This window comes from Camellia sinensis, chromosome 9 (genome assembly GCF_055761805.1).
Source record: "Camellia sinensis isolate YWXY chromosome 9, ASM5576180v1, whole genome shotgun sequence".
Lineage (NCBI taxonomy): Eukaryota > Viridiplantae > Streptophyta > Magnoliopsida > Ericales > Theaceae > Camellia > Camellia sinensis.
The window spans coordinates 139,616,644-139,637,124 of NC_138969.1; positions in this window are offsets into that span (position 1 = coordinate 139,616,644).

The window sequence follows — 20,481 nt, forward strand, 5'->3', positions numbered from 1 at the left end:
CCACCACCTCTCCACTAAAGCTGCGAGCAAGGGCCTACAGGTCGTAAGCCGAGAGAGCCCCCTGCAGAAGATGCCGAAACCGGCCTCGTCGACGATATGACGAACCGGGTCGGGCAGCTCTATGTACCAATCCCGAGCAACGATATTCCCATACCTGCAGATGGTATGAGAATCCCCCTATAATCAAAAACAACAAATTGGAAGGCAATATTCAAAATGCAGTTTTAAGAGGCATACAGGTATACAGCATGCGTGCATGTTTTCGACTTTAAACTGACATTGGGTGCCGGTGTACTTACAGTGAACTACAATATGTGATGCGTCAGCGTGTTTGAGTGGCTCAGGGCAAATACTGCATGTGTGCATGTTTTTAAACTCAAGCAGATACCGGGTGCCAGTGTGTATGCAGTGCAATACAGTGTGCGCCGTGTGTTTGGGTGATTCAGGGTCAGTGCAGTGTGTGTGCACGTGTAAGTTTCAAACAGATATCGGTTGTAAGTTTGTTTGCAATCAACTACAGTGTACAGTGTATCGGTGCATTCGGGCTAAGCAGTTAGAGAACAGAATCAACTAATGGCAGTTACGTTCTACATTGCGGAAAATAATAAAACAGAAGAAAGAATGTCACCTCGGAAACACCGAAGGACAGATGGGAGGTAGGCTCACGCAAGAGAAGCTCGGGTGCCACGCCCCTCTCGAAGCTCCGGAACTGGCGTAGTCCATCGGGGAGCATCACATGAACCGCAGGCCTGTAGGTCTCCAGATCAAACGGCCGGACATGAAATGGTAAGGGGTCGGCCTTGGGATCCATCTCAAGCTCTGGAGGGGTCCCGCCCTGTGGAAGATCGCCCGCCATCTCGAAGAAAATGTGAAAATAGCCAGAAGACGAAGAAACCGGGCGAGAATGCGAAGAGTTAACAAAAAGTCAACCCCGAGGAGGGCCGGAAAAGGCCGGAAAAGCTGGAGTGCGGAAAAGGCACAGATATCGAGAAAAACTCGAAGGAAGCAAGCCCCGAGTGGCGGAAATAAAAAAAGAGACACCGAAATGAAATTTCAATCGGTCCAAAACGTTCGAAACGCAAGGGTGAATGCGAATCGAACGACGAAACGGAGCCAAAAGCCAAAGAAAATAAGGAAATAAGGCTCGAAAAATATCTTAGAGGGAGAGAGGAGGAGATTTCGAGCAAGGGCAAGTGAAGAAAATAGAGCTAGAAGCCTTATTTTAAAAGACCGGTAGCGAAATGACTGAACTGCCCCGATACAGGGGCTTTTTGCCGGTCGGCCACACTCTTTGCCGGTCGGCAAAATATTGTGCCGATGAAAATTGTATGATGGCCGATGGATGGCTGGTGATTCATTTTGATGGCCGGTGGGCATCCGGTGATCTCTTACAGTAGTTTTGGAGCCTCCTACACCCTTGTTTGAGTTATGTGTGGGGTCCAGGGCCTTTAGTGCTCAAAACAGTGTAAAACAGTGCATTTCCGACACTCAACCGGCCTCCGTTTTGGCCTCGGATCGTGTCTTCTGTGCGTAGCACTCGAATTCGTGCAAGGTGTACCCTTTCCGTATCCTTTTGGCTTTTACAAAACTCAAAAGTTGCCCCATGTGCATCACATGTTAATCGCACTGTCTTGTGCACTCGCGTTGTCTAGCACATCATGCTATTTTGCGCATCTTATTGCATTTTGCATGCATTCAATCACACTACTTGCGTAGACCGCATGTTTGTAATCAATTGCATTACTTGCGTAGACCGTATGTTTTGCTTGCGTAGACCGCATGATTGTAATCAATTTCACTACTTGCGTAGACCGCATGTTTTGCTTGCGTAGACCGCATGCTTGTAATCAATTTCATTACTTGCGTAGACCGCATGTTTTGCCTGCGTAGACCGCATGTTTTGCTTGTGTAGACCGCATGTTTGTAATCAATTTCATTACTTGCGTAGACCGCATGTTTTGCTTGCGTAGACCGCATGTTTGTAATCAATTTCATTACTTGCGTAGACCGCATGTTTTGTTTGCGTAGACCGCATGTTTTGCTTGCGTAGACCGCATGTTTATAATTAATTACGTTACTTGCGTAGACCGCATGTTTGTAATCAATTTCATTACTTGCGTAGACCGCATGTTTTGCTTGCGTAGACCGCATGTTTTACTTGCGTAGACCGCAATGCTTTCCTTGCGTAGACCGCAATGCTTTCCTTGCGTAGCCCGCATGTTTCACTTGCGTAGACCGCACGCGTGAAACCAATTTTTTTGCTTGCGTAGACCGCATGCTTATGATCAATTTCGTTGCCTGCGTAGACCGCGTGTTCCACTTACATGACTGTGCCTTCACGCCATTGTTATGCTTCCCACTTGCTTTGCGTTGTCACGCATTTTCAAGTACATTAATGTGCATATTGTTAATCACATTGTACCTGTTAAGTTTGTTTTCTTTGCAGGCACGATATTGTATGTACGGTTCATTTAAGGCTGGTGCAACCAGACGAGCCGGACAGGTATGATGTACTCCGAGTGAGACATATCGAGAATTTTGTTCGGTCTAGGAGACCCTAAATCCTTGGAAGGTGCAAGACCTTTGGCGCATTGATGTGCACAGTTCGTTTGCATTGTCATGCATGCCTTAAGCCGCACGTTGTTACGCATTTCAAGTTCACTTGCATTGTTATGCATTTCTTGTGCAATATACACGGTCTAGGAGACCCTAAATCCTCTGAAGGTGCAAGTCCTTCGATGTTTGTCGTGCCCGAATGACTTTTGATAAGTTGCATTATACATGTATTTCAAGTAACTCGCGTCGTCGCATATTCAAGTTCACGTGCATCTTAAAAGCCGCGCGTTGTCGCGCACTTCGAAACCATGCATCATCATGCATTTTCATTTCAAAAACACAAACAAAAATATATAATTGCATTGTCATGCATCATCGTAAATATAGTTGCATCGTCATGCATCATTGTAATATAGTGTAGCTTGCATACATTCATTGCATCACCTCCATCTAGGGCTTGCGCCTTTCCATGATTGAGCTTGGTCTGGAATGTGCCCATACTTCTCGTGACGAAGCATAGTTCAGTGGACCGTTCTATGTTAGACGCGGCTGGTACGTGTACATGCCCTTCTTAGGCTTTGGCTTGGCCTGCGTGCCTTATCCATCGTATCTTTTCCAGCCATCCCAGTGCTCATTGCATTGTAGCTTACATGCATTCACTGCATCACCTCCGCCTATGGCTTGCGCCTTTCCATGTTGAGCTTGGTCCGGTATGTGCCCATACTTCTCGTGTCGAAGCATAGTTCAGTGGACCGTTCTATGTTAGACGTGGCTTGTATGCGTACATGCTTTGCCTAGGCAAGATTTGGTTTGGCCTGCGTGCCATATCCATTGCCATTTCCCCAGCATTTTCATTATATATTACATTGTAGTGTAATTGTTGCATCCAGCATTAGGATCATTGTCCTTTCCCCAGCGGGTCGTTTCCCCACCTTTGTCATTCCCCCCCAATACTTGTTCTTGTGTCCGTCTACATTACTCATAGTTCTGTTGACCGTTCTATGGTAGACGGACTTGCTACCTCCATCAATCTATTTGACATAGGTGTGGTTTCGAACCGCTCATGATTGGATCATGATTCAATTGCATTGCACTTTCATTTGCATTGTTTATACATAGTTTTGTATATATTGCATTATCATTTTTCATTCATTTTTGCATTGTCATGCATGTTGCTAACGATATTGTACCTGTTAAGTTTGCTTTCTTTTCAGGCACGATATTGTATGTACAGTTCATTTGAGGCTGGTGCAACCAGACGAACCGCACAAGTATTGTATCCTCCGAGTGAGTGAGACGTATCGAGAATTGCATAATTCTCTTACATCCTCTCTGCATTTGTAATGTAGCTGCATTGGTGTATGCTAGCTTAAAACTGTCGCATGTGTGCTTCATTACAGCTTTCTTCGCATGATCATAAGTTATGTCTGGCTCTGTGCATTGTCTTGCATCTTGCCCCTGCCTTCGGGCGCATATCTTGATTGTCTTGCATGTTTGTCTGAGTCTTCGGCCTTGTCAAAAATGGGTCGTCTCTGGGCTTTGACATTCACTCCCGTCATTGTTATGACTTTCGAGTTCTGTCAAAGAGGGGCAACTGTAGACACCCCATTTTTGACCGTCCTTAAGACTTGGACGTCACCATTGGAACACTTGGTGATTACCCTTGGTTATGTTCATCTTGAGTTCCCGGAGGTCTCGGTTGCGTGCCTTGCCTCAGGACCTCTCGACTTGACCGTGTTGTGTCTGGTTTTGCACCAAACACTTGTGTTTTGCCTTGGAGGGGCAGGGAATGCCTTATGAGGCATCCCCACACATCACCGGCCATGGCTTGAGGCCACCGGCCAGTGGTTTTATTCCATTGGCAATGTATATTGCCGGTCGGCACTATTTGTTGCCGGTCGGCCATTTATTTTGCCAAAATGACAATTTTGAATGGCCGATCACTGTTCATCTACTTTTGGTAGACATTTTGTGCCAGCTATTAACCTTTTCTCCCCTCCATACACGTGTATGGAGGGATCTCTCTCTTGACAAGCTTATTTGACAAGCTTTACAAGAGAGAGCTCTATAAGAGAGAGTCTCCTCTCTTGGATTTAGGGTTAGAGAACATTTTTAGAGAGCTTGGATATTAGTGTTAAGAATTTGTATCTATTCCATCTCTATATTTCCCTCTCTTGTTAGTGTGTGTGTGTTTTGTCTTACTTTTGCTCACAAGCACCCACCATCACACCATCCCTTGGAGCTGAGGCCTCTTGAGGGTTGTTTTGGAGGTTTTGAAGCTGGTTCAACCTAAAGAAGCTGCTGGAGCTCCATTGTTGAAGAGGATCTTCAAGGGTAAGAAGCTTGCTCCTTTTTACCCCTTTCTTGCATTGTATTTTTGCCTACCTTACAACTGTTTTTGTGTTTAGTATATAACATAAAAAAGTTCTGTTTTTGGGCCCTCTAAATAGTTTGTTTAGAGTGTTTTGTGATTTGAGGTTGTTTAACCCCTTTTGAGACTTGTAAGGCTCCTTTTTGTGCCATTTTGTGTGAGCTCCGGGACCATTGAGTTTGGGCCTCCTCACCACTAAAATCTTGAGGGATTTCAGAGGTGGGGATGGTGCCTTGAGGTCCTAGGAAGGAGAGGGCCACCCCCTCTCCTTGTTGTCCTTGAAAAGGCCCCTTTTTTGGCCTCTTGAGGGAGCACCATGTTTAGGTTCGTGTTAACCATGCCTTAGCTGATTTTTGTGCTTATTATGTCATAATATGCCTCTGTTTTTAGTTGGTTTTGGTACACCATGCTTGCTTAGCATACATGCCTTGTAATGCCATGATTTGTCTCAACATGTGCCTAGCATTTAGACCACCATGCTCATGTGTTTTGGCCTAGCTTTGTGAAGCTTTTATGCTTGTTTTAGTATGCTAAGGGACTATTTTTGGTCATTTGAGTCATCCATGCTTTGCTTTGTATAGCTACCATGCAAACTCTCTTGTATGCCTTAAGCTTTGGCCCTTCTAGCATGCCATCCTTGCTTTGTTTCAGTGGTTTGAAACCACTTGACATGTTATTTCAGACCTCATGATGTGCCCATGTGCTTGCATTTGATCCCCCTTCAATGCGTTTAAAGGTTGTTGCCTCATGCCCCTTGTTTAAGCCGTGGAGTATGCTTCCATTTTTAGGATACTTGGATGCCATCTAGGTGTTCCCTTAGCATTGTTTAGGTCTGCCTTGAACATGTTTTAAGTCTTCTTGGCCTTGTGGGGCTTGGTTGGCTTGGCCATGGTTTAAGTCTCCTTGCCTTGCCTCAAATATTTGGACCAATTGCATGCTTTGTTTGTCTCGTTTGTTTGGTTTAGGACCATCATTAACCTGATTTTCAAAGCTCGTGTGCATGCCATATGTCCATGTTTGCATACTCCTAAGTGTGCTTGAGAATTGTCTCTTTATGCGTAAGTGTTGGTCCTTGTGTACATGCATGTTTACATGCCATTAATCCTTCATTTTTAGGCACTTTGGCCACCGTTTTAGGTTAGTTTGAGGGCTGCCTGAATTAGTCTAAGTCCATTCTTGCATGTTGTGACATGCTTACCTTATGTGTTGATTGCATGCTTAGCCTATCACGTGTTGTGGCATGTCTAAGTGACTTTGCATTTTGCATGCATTTCTCTTAGTTGGAATTACCTAACATGTTGCATACTTTGCATACTTGCATGCTTGAGTAACTAGCATAGTTGTCACATGCCTTGTATGTTTGTTTGCATTACCATGTTGCATGCCTAGTTAACGTGCTTAGGTTGCATTGCATGCATGCTTTGCCTCTTGATTATCCATGATTGAGGTTGAGCTCCTCACTTGTTTGTTGGTTTGCATTGCATTTGAAATCAACATGCATAAATTGGTCTCTTGGGCCATCACGCATTGAAATGCGCGATTGATGGTCCGAGAACCAAGAACCATGTCCCTTCGAGTCATAAACATGACAAGGGATATGGTTGGTGCATACATTGCTTGAATTGCATTGCCATGCAAAGCTCTGTCCTCTGCTGCTGTCAAACAGATTCTGCAGGAACTTTCTGCCGGTCGACTGCACATAGTGCCGACCGGCAATCTATCCATGGCCGATAGCTTCATCAATAGCTGATGATCACATCTTACTGCCGGTGGCCATTCTCCTCAGCCGGTGGTGTCCCCCAATGTCCAGGGAAGCAATTCTGAAACTTTGGAAGTTTTCAGAGCGGCAGAGCAGGGAAAACAGAGGTAGCTTGCGCATGGCAGTGGACTTCCGAGCGAGACCAGAGCACGCATGCATTGAGCCCTCTTCTTGAGGCCTTTTTTTCCTTGCTTTCTTAAGTTGATTAATCTGTTTAATTAATTTAGTTGGTCTGTAATAATTAATTAGCTAGGTTAGTTAATTCATTATTTGAGTTGTATTATTCTTTCGGTCCCTCTAAGCGAGGGCGAATTTGTAATAAGTGTGGGTGAGTGTGTGCATGTCTTCCAACCCCACTTCTTTCTCCCTTTTACTTACCTGCTTTGATGGTCATGTTTCATTTATCATACCTTATGCTATGCATGCGTGCATCCACACATTTGTCTTCCATGCACCGGGCTCGGCGCATCATGCTAACTACATTAGTATTTCAAATCTAACTTGAATACATACTAATTGTGCATTTTCACATGCCATTCATAGACTAGCCGAGCCTACTCTAGTGACATTCCGTATGCGTTGCATTAGACATTTAAACATGGACTTGGATCATGCATTGATTGCTAACGAGTTCTTTGTTTTGGCACGGAGTACAATATAAGTATTTACGCTTTAGCATCCTTGCATGCGTGTGAATGTTGCCATGATAGTGTGATTACCATGAGGCTAGCTGCTTATGTGATATAACTGCTTGAATGCCTATGGGTGAAGGTTGGATTGTCTGAGTTGGAATAGTACATTAAAATTCGCATTTTAGCCTACTTGCGAGTAGCAAATTCCAAAACATTCTTCCAAAAACAAACGGATATGTAATGCTCATTCCCAAATTAGACAATCTAGTCTATACTTTTGTGCCGTGCGCATGACATAGTAATTCTAGGCTAATAATCGGGATAAAAACACATAACGTTTTCAAAAACGGATATCATGGTTAGTAGAGGCCGATCTTTGGATCGGGCGAGAGGGGGTGCTCATAGCTGACCTTCCCCAAACGTACCCTAGCTCCCGAGCCGAGGCAACTTTGGTGATGACGGGCTCGTGGCCTTTGGCACCGAGTCAGGGTTTCCTAAATTCCCCCTTTAAAAAATATTTAGGTGGCGACTCTGTATCTGGCAAAGCAGTCCATGTTTGGCACTTCTTTTCAAAAATCTGTTTCTCAAAACGATTTGCCAGATTTGGACTCTTTGGTTCAGATTAAGAACCGTGACACAAATCGAGTCCGAATTGTAGCAGCGGGGTCCCTCGTGGGCGCGTCTACACCGAGACGTGGTTCCCCTTGAGGTTGGAAGGGCGACCACGGTCTCACGCGGTTGACTAAAGGAAGCTTGTTCGATTTGGATTGTGGCGGAAGTTTGTTCAGTGATAAGAGCTCGCAGGACCCTCATTTTAGCCATTTCTTGTTCTTCGGTGAGGGGAATGAGTTTGATCTGAGCTAAGCTAGGATCCGGTTCAGGAGAAGGTTTGAGCAGGAAGTCTGTAACTCTTCTTTTTCTCCTGCCACTATAGCAGTACGTTGGCACTACTCCCAGAAGCTTGGTCCAATCATGGTGGCGATACCTTAAGGCAGCTCGTAGTGTGGCTTGGTTAGCATGTGCGTAGTCTGTCTTCAGCTGGTTTAGATCTACAGAGGGGGGGAGAAAAAAAAAAAGGAAACTCAAGTGTTAGCATGGCTGCAGAATGATGTTAATTATTACCACAAACCAAACTATGCTCACCAGGACTTCCTTTATTCTAGTTGATGTTATAGCCCGGTATTTGGGCCTCCTGATCCTCAAAGTTACCAGAGACCTAAAGAAAATCGTCATCATTTAGGTCCTTGTTTGGTGTGCGCTTGATGATTTTCTCTCGGCCCTTTTTGATTCATAGGTAATGGACCCAACCGTTGTCATTTTGACCGAGCGAGTACTAATGAAATAGCTCAGCAAATCCGAGGTTGAGGTCGAGCTTGTGGTTTAGCTCAGAAATTCCATTAATTATCCTGTACGTGTTTGTAGACAATTGGGTGGGACATAATCTGGTTTTCCTAACAAACTCGCATATAAGGGGTTGGACAGGGAATCTGAGCCCGACCTCTACGATGGCTATACGTGTAAAAGAGACAAAGTCCGATTTGCCCTAGGGTGTGGAGTTTAGTTCGGCTAACTCAACGTGTACGTCGTTAGGGATATTGTATTCCCTTCAGAACTCGATTATGGCACCGGGCAAACTCACAAGGAACCGGTATTTGTCCATAAGGGTGTCTTTAGGTTGTTTATAAAAATCTGCTCGGTGCCTTAGCCGGGCTTTCTGGTGAATGGTGTGCCTGGATTAAACCTAAAGTTTGCGTAGTGAAAAAACATAATGTGTTATGGCCAGCTAGTGACCGGGCTAAGGCAGCAGTGTAAATTAGTTTGTTCGGCTAAATAGTGAGGCTGGGTTACGGTCATGGTTAGATGTTCTCTTAGTTTGGTGCTACACATCTAAATGAGCACAAACAAGTTTGTAGCTCGGTTCCAGTATAATTTTGGATCAAAACCAAAATTTTGGTTGGATTTCAGTTCCAGGTAAGGGGCATTTTCCCCTATGGAATAAACTTGTGGGAGTTTAAAACAGTTCTGAGTTTGTTTTTGTATATAAACAAATGCAAAAACGTTATAGATACTATTGAAGTATTATCAATGAATTTACAATCCCAAAACATGAAAAGTCATGTAGAGTGCAAAGAAGTGCTGGCGACTTTCCAGTTTTTTGAATAAAGGAAACAACGGTGATGGGTACAAAGAGTTCCAGCAGCAGTGCTTAAGCTTGATTTGTTGACGGCAACGAAGGTCCTAGGGTTTGAAGAACTCAAAGGTGCATGATTAGAGTATAAGTCGCAAGGGGTTTTTGCAGGCTTGAAAATGAAAATTGTGAACGATGACAGGTAGAAGGTGAGGGACTGTGTACGTAATGGAGGTAAAATAGCAGGTCTTTTCAAAATTTTCTTAAGTAGTGTGATACGGTTGTTACAGTACAAAAGGGCAATTAACGCACGCCACGTGTCCCAGTAAGGACACAATGTTAGATATATGAGATGACAGGCTGTTCAACCAGCGTGGGTTTTTAAAGCCAAACTAAACTTAGCTCGGTTGGATAAAACATTTTGGACTCGGTCAATTGAGTATTCTGGCTCGGTTAGTTTGAGGCATTTTAGCACGACTTGAAGATAATAATCCCAATCATGCTTGGCAGATGGAATTAAGGGGCAATTGAGAGGGTAATTTATATGCTTAAGTTAGGCCAAGGTAGGTCAAGTTGTTTTAAGAGTTGGGCCGAGCTAAGTGAACTCAATTCGTTGGGGCACGCTTCCGACCGAGCTAGGAGCTTCAGTAGCTCGGCCTTGAGGTGTACAAATATTAGGCCGAGGTTTGGAATAGATAAGCAAGATGTAATCAGTAGCTCAGGCTGGGGTATGATTTGTATCGTACCAGACTGGGGTTTATCTCAGTCAGGTACCATCTTGGTTTTGTCCAGTGTAGGGCAGGGCCATGCTAGCTCGGTTGAGTGTACTATCGAGCCAAGGTAGGATGTTTGCGTCATTTCACTTGGTTGGTAGTGAGTAGGGTGTTATCCTTGGGAGTGTGATTTCTCGCAAGGACTCTGCTAAGGAAAGTTGAAGTCGTACTAGGATTTGTGCCAGGTGAGAATCTGTAAAAGCTCATAACATGACCTATGTACAGGTATCACAATTCTCATCCTAGAATACATAGAACTTTTGTGTCTATTGTCTATTTGCTGACTTGGGCATCGGAAAGGTTTTCGGCACACACCCGTCGGTTAGCTTAGGTTTGTGTTTTCAGGTGACAAAGCGACGACGTTTGGAGGAGTGCAAACTTGATCAACAGGATTATACAAGGAGATTATTTCGTGCTCGTACAGGCAGTATGTTGTCTTCATCGTTAAAGAAGGGGAAGTTGGAGTGATACGGTGGGTTGGAGTTAAGGAATCAAAAAGAGAAATAGTAGAGAGAGAAGGAGGAATAATAATGGTATGTTTTTGTAAATTTAAAGATGTGTAGGGGGTATTTTGGTCTTAATATATAGTTTACTCTCTTCATGGACATGTGAATCTCATAACCAATTAATTTTGATGGAAAAATAGACTGTTGAATCTCATAACGAATTAATTTGGATGGGAAAATAGATGGTGTATTTTGATCCACAAATCACGTAGGAGTTATGAGTTTATTTCCAAATGTTAAAGAGTTAAACTGTACATGACCCAAATACAGCGATAAACTGAAGTTTTCCCTAAAAAATATATAATGTTACAATGATCACAGCTGCATACCACTCTATCTGTTCCAATTGTTAGTCTATTTTCATTATTTATACCCTTTAATCTGTCAGTAAATATTTTTTATTTTACAAATTAAAAGATTTCTATTAGTTCTCTAGTGGGTAGAGTTTTCAAAATTTGAAAAATAATAAATTTAAAATGTAAGCAATTTTTGAAATGGTTGGAAATGGTAAATATGGACCACTAATTTGGAGTATCAAGCTTTTTTTTATCTAATGTCTCATTATTGTATTTGTTTAGAGCACCATTCTGTCCATGTCTATTATTAATGTAATGGCAACTAATGACATTATAAACACATGATTTATTGTAGGGCAAATTATATTAACAGTCTATACAGTTTGAAACTCGTGTCATTTTAATCATTAACTTTTTTATTGTGACATATTTGATAAAATATAAATTAATTTGACAAAATTAAATATCAAAAAAATTTAAAATTTTAAAAAATTATTTCTACCTACAAAAGATAAAATTATGTAAAATTGATAAGTCTTTTAGATATTTAATTTTTTTACCAAATTAATTTTTATTATTTGTTTGGATGATGATCATGTAATGGGTGTTTGCTAGGATTTTTAATGTGTAATCGATATATTTAGTATATAAAATGTTGTTAGTTTTGAATTTTTTGATTTTATAGATTTGATTTAATAATGATATCAAAGTTATCGCAATATTTGACTTTTAAAAAAATGAACACTAATTTAATGAAAATAAAAACAAGCATCCATTATATGACCATTATCCAAACATATAATAAAAATTAATTTGGTAACGAAAAAAAAAATATCTAAAAAATTTGTCAATTTTGCATAATTTTATCTTTAGGGGTAGAAATAATTTTTAAAAATTCAAAAATATTTTTTTGATATTTATTTTTGTCGAATTAATTTATATTTTATCAAATTGATAATTTTGCCCTTGAAGTTAAGCAATGGTATCTTCAATTGTCCTTATTTGAAACAAGATTTAAAATTTAAGATCAAATGTGTTACAATTAAAAAGTTATGGATGAAAGTGACGCAACTCCCAAACTATAGGCACCATTAATGTAATTTATCCTTTATTGTAACTTTATTCGAAGTCTATTTACAAATAAATAATTTGAAATTAAAAAAGGTTTCCAACTAAAATGAAGTTGAACTTTTTTGTGATCAAATTATGAAGTTGAAATGGCTTTTCATTTCACATTAGGCATTGACATTTTTAATCAAAGGGATGTGCCTTCTTTGAAAGAAGAAAACATTTCATGGGTACCTGCATGTGTTGGCAAGTCAATTGTACAGTTGTGCAAGTGTTGTGGTGGGGGTTGGCCACTCGGTTGCATGCAAATCCTGAATGAAGAACTAAAACTCCCTAACAACTCATAAAACACCGCCACTTGGCGTCGGTTTTTTTTTTTTTTTTTTTTTGTGACCTTCATACCTATAGCAACTTACACAATTGACTTTCCCAAATGCATACTAAAAATTTTATTAAAAAAAAATATTACTAGGTGTTTAAGAATTCATTCGGTTTGGTTTTGAAGTTTGAATTTTTCTCTTCTTTTTGATTCACTTAATTTAGATACACCCTAAAAAGTCAAAAATTATGAATTTTTTAATAATTTTTTTAATATTAAAAAATAAAACTATATATATAAATTCATTACATTTTAGTAGTTTTTTTTATATTTATTAAAGTTTTTAAATATTTCTTAACAAATATTTTATTTTTAAGTGTATCTAAATTAGGTACATCTAAAAAAAAATGAATAAAATATAAAATAAAAAAAAGAATTGCAGATTAAAAAATTATTTTTGAAAACACAAAATCAAACAATTTGTTAGAAAACTAAAGAAAATAAAGATGAAAGAGTCACAATGGAAGAGGGACTCTCTCTCTCTCTCTCTATATATATATATATATATGTATATCTTCATTACAATGTAAACTCACCTAGTTATAAGTGATAAAGCTCTCATTATTTACCATATCATGTGGTTTACCACATTGCATACCACACTTCTCACAAGGTAAAACCATATCTTATTTTCACTTTGGCCCAAAATTTCATTAGAATTCCAATTTCATCTTTTTTGATAGTTATCCAAATATTTCGCAACACTCCCTCTTGGATAACTATATACCAAGAATATGCCTCGTTAAAACTTTATTAAGAAAATCCAATGGAAAAAAACCTTTGGTGAAGAAATAATAGTACAATATTCTTGTATGTGATTTGTTTAGATTGTCTTATTAAAACCTTGCTACGAAAAACCTAGTGGAAAAAAACTTTAGATGAAGGAAAAATAGTACAATCTACAATTCTGCTTAAATAGATGACCCCTCTCAGTGCTACACAATAGATCTTTATGCCGACGCATCCCAATATTATGCACTGGGCTTTCTTCAATGCTGCAATCAGTAATACTTTAATAAATAGATCTGCTAGATTATTACTTGAGCATACCTTTGATGTAGCCACCTTTGGTTTGTGTGATACACGCAACATTATCTTCATATAATGTGATTGGACTATCTTTTGTTGAAGACCATCTGCATCTTTCTTGAATATGATGGATCATGGATCTATGCGAAATACATTCTTGACTTGCTTCATGAATTGCAAGCATCTCTGAATGATTTGAAGAAGTAGCTGTCAATGTCTATTTACTAATTGCCAAGATATAATAGTATTTTCATAGATAATAATATATCTTGTTTGTGATTTGGCTTTATGTCGATTAGAGAGGTATCCAACATTTGCAAATCCAATTAACTGTAACTTTGACTTATTTGAATAAAATAAGCTCATATTGGTTATTCAATGAAAATAAGGTAATATCTGCTTTACTTTATTCAAATGGCTTCTGCTTGATATAGAAATACATATTTTGCTAATAAATTGATTGCAAATGCAATATTGGGCCTAGTATAGCACTAATTGCATTGAGATAGAGTACTTTAGGACCAATAATTTCTTCACCATCTTCTGGAGGGTGAGAAAACCATTGGGGTATTTAATGGATGAGCTTTTTTCATATAAAGGTGCTTCAGGACTTTTTAATTGATGAACAAGAATTCCATTTGCCAAATGTTCGATCTACAGGCCGATACAAAATTTCGTTTTGCTAAGATCTTTCATTTCAAATTCATTTTAAATATTCTACAGTTTATGTAAGCTTTTATGGAGTTCCACATGATTCAAAACTTCAACATCTACTGCAACAATTGCAAATCTGGATTCCTCACTATTGGTTTTGAATTAAATATTTTTGGTACCTTAAATCCTTCGGGGACTAATATATATATTCCACAAGATTCAAAACTTCAACATATACTGCAACAATCGCAAATCCGGATTCCTCACTATTGGGTTTTGAATTAAATGTTTTTGGTACCTTAAATCCTTCGGGGACTTATATATATATATATATATCACTATCTAGTGATCCATCAATATGTTGTAACCACATCCATTAAAAGCATATCTAAATTTTCTATGATTTCTAAGTTGATGAGAAATATAAATGCAATTGCATTCATTATGGGTGAATAAGTTTTCTCATAGTCAATACTAAGTTTCCGCAAAAAACCTTGCACAATAAGTTGCGTAACAGTTTCATTTTTCTCATTGCACTGTAGTAGAAATACCCACTTCTATCTAACAATACCCACTTATATTTGATAGGCTGTGTCTCTTTAGGGAGTTAAACTATTGGTCCAAATACTTCACGTTTTTGTAAACGAGTTTAATGCTACTTGTATTGCTTATTTCCACATTGGCCAATTATTTTTACGTTGTCATTCTTCGACGGTTTGTGGTTTATTATTATCATTACTTCTGGCACCATTACTTCTAGTAATATCAACAGCAACTTTAAACGAAACTATGTTGTCGACAACAAATTAATTTCTATCACAAATATCTCTTGTACTTATATAACGTATTGAGATCTCATTATTTGCAGGTATGTTTTCCATTTCAAGGGATAACTCTTCAGGAGGTTCCACTTCAGGGGACAACTCTTCAGGAGATTCCACTCAGGGGATAAACTCTTTAGGAGATTCTTCTTTTAGAGGTTCGGCTTCAGGACGTTTATAAGTAGGAGATTTAGATAGATTTATTATAATAGTCTGTATAATGATTTTGGTTTAAAACCTGACCCATTTAATATTCTAGATTCGGGCTCCATTGTTTTGTATTGTTGTTCATGTCTTGTTTCTCTTTTCCCTCATTGAATTTGGCTATTGGGTTGTGTTGATTATGCTTGGAATAGGTTGGTGACATTTTTTCAAACTTGTGTCGCCTAGATTTTTGTTTCTTATCTTGAGCAAAGCTTCTTGCGCTCGAGCAGTCTTTTTGGAACTCTAATACTTTACAGGTCTGTAAAAATACTGGGAGTTTGTATTCTTTGCTTGAGCAAAAATTCTTGCACTCGAGCGACAATCTTTGTCTGCAAAACTGCTCAGAGTGTGTATCCTGTACTTGAGCGAATCTTCTTGCACTCAAGCGAAACAACTTATTGTGTCTGGTCGCTCAAGCAGCAACTCTTGCACTCGAGCAAACTGTGCGTATATCAGCTTGTAAACAGGCCATTTTACATCACTTTTTCATTACACACTCTCTCTCCAAAACATTTCAAAACCCTAAGTTAATACTCTCTCTCTAAAACTCACTCTCTCTCTACAAATACACCAAGATCTACCCATTTCTCTACCCTACTCCCTTTGTTAAAAATGCAGAGCTCACCTAGAGCTTCGTTGTCATCCGAATAGGGTTGGGTTTTGGCTTCACCTAAGTTTTATCCATGTGTATCTCATCTTCTAACTTTGAGGTAGGGATTCTCTACACTCTTTTATGATTTTCAACTTAGCTATTTGTTTTTATAAAACAATATTGTGATTTTAGAGTATTTTGAACAAATCTAGGGTTTTGTTTTAAAATCAAAACAGGAGCTTTCAAATGAATGTATTGAAAATGGTTGTGGGATTAGAAATGAGGTTGAGTTGTGACAAAATTATTGATTGTGTACCTGAAACGGATTTTGGAGGAAAAATGGGGTTTTACCCTAATGTCTTTAAAATTTATTTTGAATAAATAAATGGAATTGATGTTAAAAATGTGAAATTGGGTGGATATTGATCTGGATAGTAGAGTTGGATATAAATTGTCGCTCATATCTTAGACTTTGGAAAGTTTATCTATATTGGAGATTTGATATCTGTTTAGAAATATTTGTTTTGAGCATTCGGTAGAGGATAGATATGATTGTTGTAGACATTGCATGATGATTAGATGAATTGAAACTAATTTCTCATCTATGTGCATCGAACATTGTTGCTCATTTAATACATTGTTAATGTATATGATTTTGAGAAAAATGAGTGAATGTAGGAAAGAGATGTGTGTCACCAAATTAAGTTGGCCTGTGTGTCTAGGATGAAAGTCCCGAAAAACGTGCGTATACATGGGTGTAGATTCCCGCAGATGAAATATCTATAAAATGACAATAGTAGTGCTTGTATAGACTACGTTTACATGGGTGCCGTTTGACGATTTCCCGCGGACGAAATATCCGTGAAAGGTTTTACTGGTTTGATATTTTCCCCCTTGTTTTTCTATTGCAAAGAGCATGACTTTGAGAATTGTGATATGGACTAAGCATGGCATTGTTTATGGAAAGAAAGTGTAAAACGTTTTGATATGGGAATTGCATATGCATAAAACCTTATATCTTTGTTAAGATTCATATATTGTGTTGGATTATTTTTATTGGGCTTTACCTCACCCTATATGAGAAAATTATTTTCAGGTGTTGGTGAGATGCCCCTGCTAAGGCAGAAGCTTGGGAGGATTAGAGCAAAAGCTTCATTTTGTTTACTTGTTATTATCTTGTTCAAGCCTAGGACTTCATATGTATTGGATTTGAATCCGTTTTGGTGTAACCAAATATAATGTTGGAAAGTTGTAGCCTTCAGGGCATTCCAATCATTAGTTTAACTTCTATTTCATATCTTTGTTGTTGACTTATGTTATAGATTCAGGGTAAGACTTATGAATGTATATTTGCATGTGTCACTCTTTTGTACAACTAAATCTTATGTAATGAAAGAATATTATACTCTGATTCATATTGTTATTTACTTATTGTCATGAATGGTTTATTGTATTTGTTTCGGGGTGTTACAATCTGTTTTGTGGGTCTAACCTCTCCAGGAGCACTAAGAATTTTTTGTGGGTTTAAAGCCTCTTCAAGAGTGCTAGGTACAGTCTCTTCTGGAGCGCCTCTTCAAGAGCGCTAGATATGATCTCTTTCGGAATACCAATTGACTTATTCTTTCAAGAAACTTTGTCTTTTGCATCAACAGGTCTACCATGCTTCTGGCGTGACTTAGATACATTTACAGTTATACCAGCAAATTGTCCTTCAGGAACATCAATTCTTGTTAGAGTATTAGCAGCTGGAATATGGGATTTTATTATATTTTTACTATCGGTGAAGGCATTCGGTAATTGAGTTGCTTATACTTGGCAAATAAATAATCCTTTAAACTTCTAGTTCACATTGATTAGTACAAGGATCAAGATAAGATAACATCAAATTATTTCACTTGATTTCACATCGAGTTTCAAGTGACGACTTTTCTCCCCCTGATGACGGGAAGACTGTTTCGTCAAAATGGCAATCCTCAAAACATGTTTTAAATCCATCACATGTTAAGAATTCAAGATATCTAATAATAGATGGAGAATCAAAACAAACATAAACTCCAAGTTTACGTTAAGGACCCATTTACAATAGAAACGTATACAACATAACCAAACATTTTAAATAAATAATATTTGATGGTTAACCAAATACAAGCTATAATGGTGAGTACTCATGTATATAGCTGGTCTAGCATGACCCCAAGCTGAAACAAGTAATTTATTTTTTATAAGCAAAGGTTGAGTGATCAACTAAAGCCATTTAATTAAATATGAAACTATACCATGTTGAGTATGAACATAGGCAGTAGGATGCTTGACATCAATGAAAACATGTATGCAATAATCATTAAAAGTTGTGTTATGAATGAGACTATCTAGTTAATATATCTATCAAAATCATGAAATAATGAATAGTCCATATTGATATGAATGAGATAGAATCTAATAATTAATTTTCTCAGTGAACAGACAGAGGATGGATAATCACTTGACAAAAGAATCTTTTGGTTCTTTAATTGATGTCTTATTTGAATTTTTAATAATTCAATACATCCTTATAGATCCCAGATGCTCAGGGAAATCATGCCCTAACATGACCGCTTTTTGGATTATGACACTTCTGGTGTGTCAAGTTGGAGCACTTCTGGTATATCCCAACATTTGATTCAATTGCTCTTATTGTTGTATAATACAACTCATATGAATATTAAGTAACTTTAGTAGAAGTAATATATAGATATTCTTCTTTACCTTTATTTATGATTTCAATAACCAATACAACATATATTTTTAAAACTTCACATATGTCTTCTGGATCTGGTAGAATATACTTCATCAATATCAAATTTGATTCCATTTGACAATTATAATATTGGCTCTTCTAGAGTTTTCAATCAAGTTTGCAGAGCCTGATATTTTATATTAACATTTGTCATCACCAAATGTTTTTCTTTACAAAGAATTATGGATATCTTTATATTGTCTACTAAATTATTATTTTACCTAACATTTTAGAACTAGTCAATACATCAATACAATCCATGTATATAGATAGCTAATCATCATTTCCAAACATAATCAAATAGAAAAATATAAATTCTAAAAACATAACTAAAACAAATATAATATTTAGAAATTAATGTGAATATTTTCATTACCAATAATTTTTTTGTTCTTTTATTGAGGCTTGTTATATAGAAGACAAACGCTTCAAGTGAAAAAGATTTCAACAGTAAAATACTGTTGATAAATAGTATTTTGCGAAAATTGTTAAAAGAATGCACAATGATGAATAACGACAAATAGTGAACTTTCGAGTATAAAAACATGAACAATAATTATTTATGCATAGTAATCACTCACTTTCTAACAAATTTATTTGCCATACAATATGCACCATGCATATGCAACATGAATACATGCAAACATACATACATTATTCTTGGGAGATTCTATTATGTAAACTTTTCCCTTTTTTTTTTTTGTGATATCTCAAGATTCCACTTCAGGTGGAATGACATGATATTTTTTCTCAAATGTTTCTGAATATGTCTCCTATGAATTCTGTAATTTTACGTTAGGAATGTCCGAAACCATGACTTCTCCCTCATCTGCGACCATGAAATGCAACCTTATACATTTTAGGGAATTGAACAGAGCCAGTAAGGCAGGATTGATGATTTTTCAATAAAAGTTGCTTAGTTTGTTCAACCACAAGAAAGTGTGAAATCAGTTCAGAGTACTTTGTTAATTGACACTCGTTATATTGCTACTACATGGTCATATTATCAGAGTCAATATTTCAACACATATTCTATAGAGTGTACTCACTAACTGATTCATAATTTTGCAACTTCAGGTGCAATCAATTATAGGGAGCTTTTTGGGAGGTTTACGGTCTTTTAGTACTCGTATTTCTCCTTCAAATTATTAAACAATAATAGTGAATCTGTTACCGTGGGGTATTCAATTCTAATTTTTCTTAGAGATGGTGGGAAATTAATATCATTGCCTTTGTGTGATCCTTCAGCGATGCTTCATTTTCATTTTTAATAGTATCTCCAAGATCCATTGCCTCAATGTGAATCTCAACATTAAGTATCCAATAACTAAATTTTTCTAAATATCAAGATCTTTGAATTCTGATTTTAAAAGATTTGACATATTTATGCACTCAATACAACAATAAAAACATATTTGGTATTACGTGAATATATTAAGACAACTATAGAATTAGTCTTATCATGACCGCTCTTATAAAATATTTATTTAGAATTTATCTATACTTACCTCAATCATTTTGTAGAAAAACCGCACTAACCTTATTTCTATGTGATTCCACTTCTTGTTCTCAGTTGGTCAAAATTTCGTATTGATAATGTATTGTAAAACTAAAGAAAATAAAGAAAAAAGAGCCACAATGGAAGAATAAATAAAGAGTTTTTTTTTTTTTTTCCATTACCATGTAAACTCAACTAGTTATAGGTTATAAAACTCTCACTATTTACTACTATTCACCACATCATATGGTTTACCACATTACATACCACACTTCCTATATGATAAAATTATTCCTTATTTTCACTTTGGCCCAAAAACTCATTAGAATTCCAATTGTATCTCTTTTGATAGTTATCTAAATATTTCACAACACAATTATTATTACCATTATTATTTATAACCAATCATATTTAACCTCTTATAATTTTAGTAAAATAT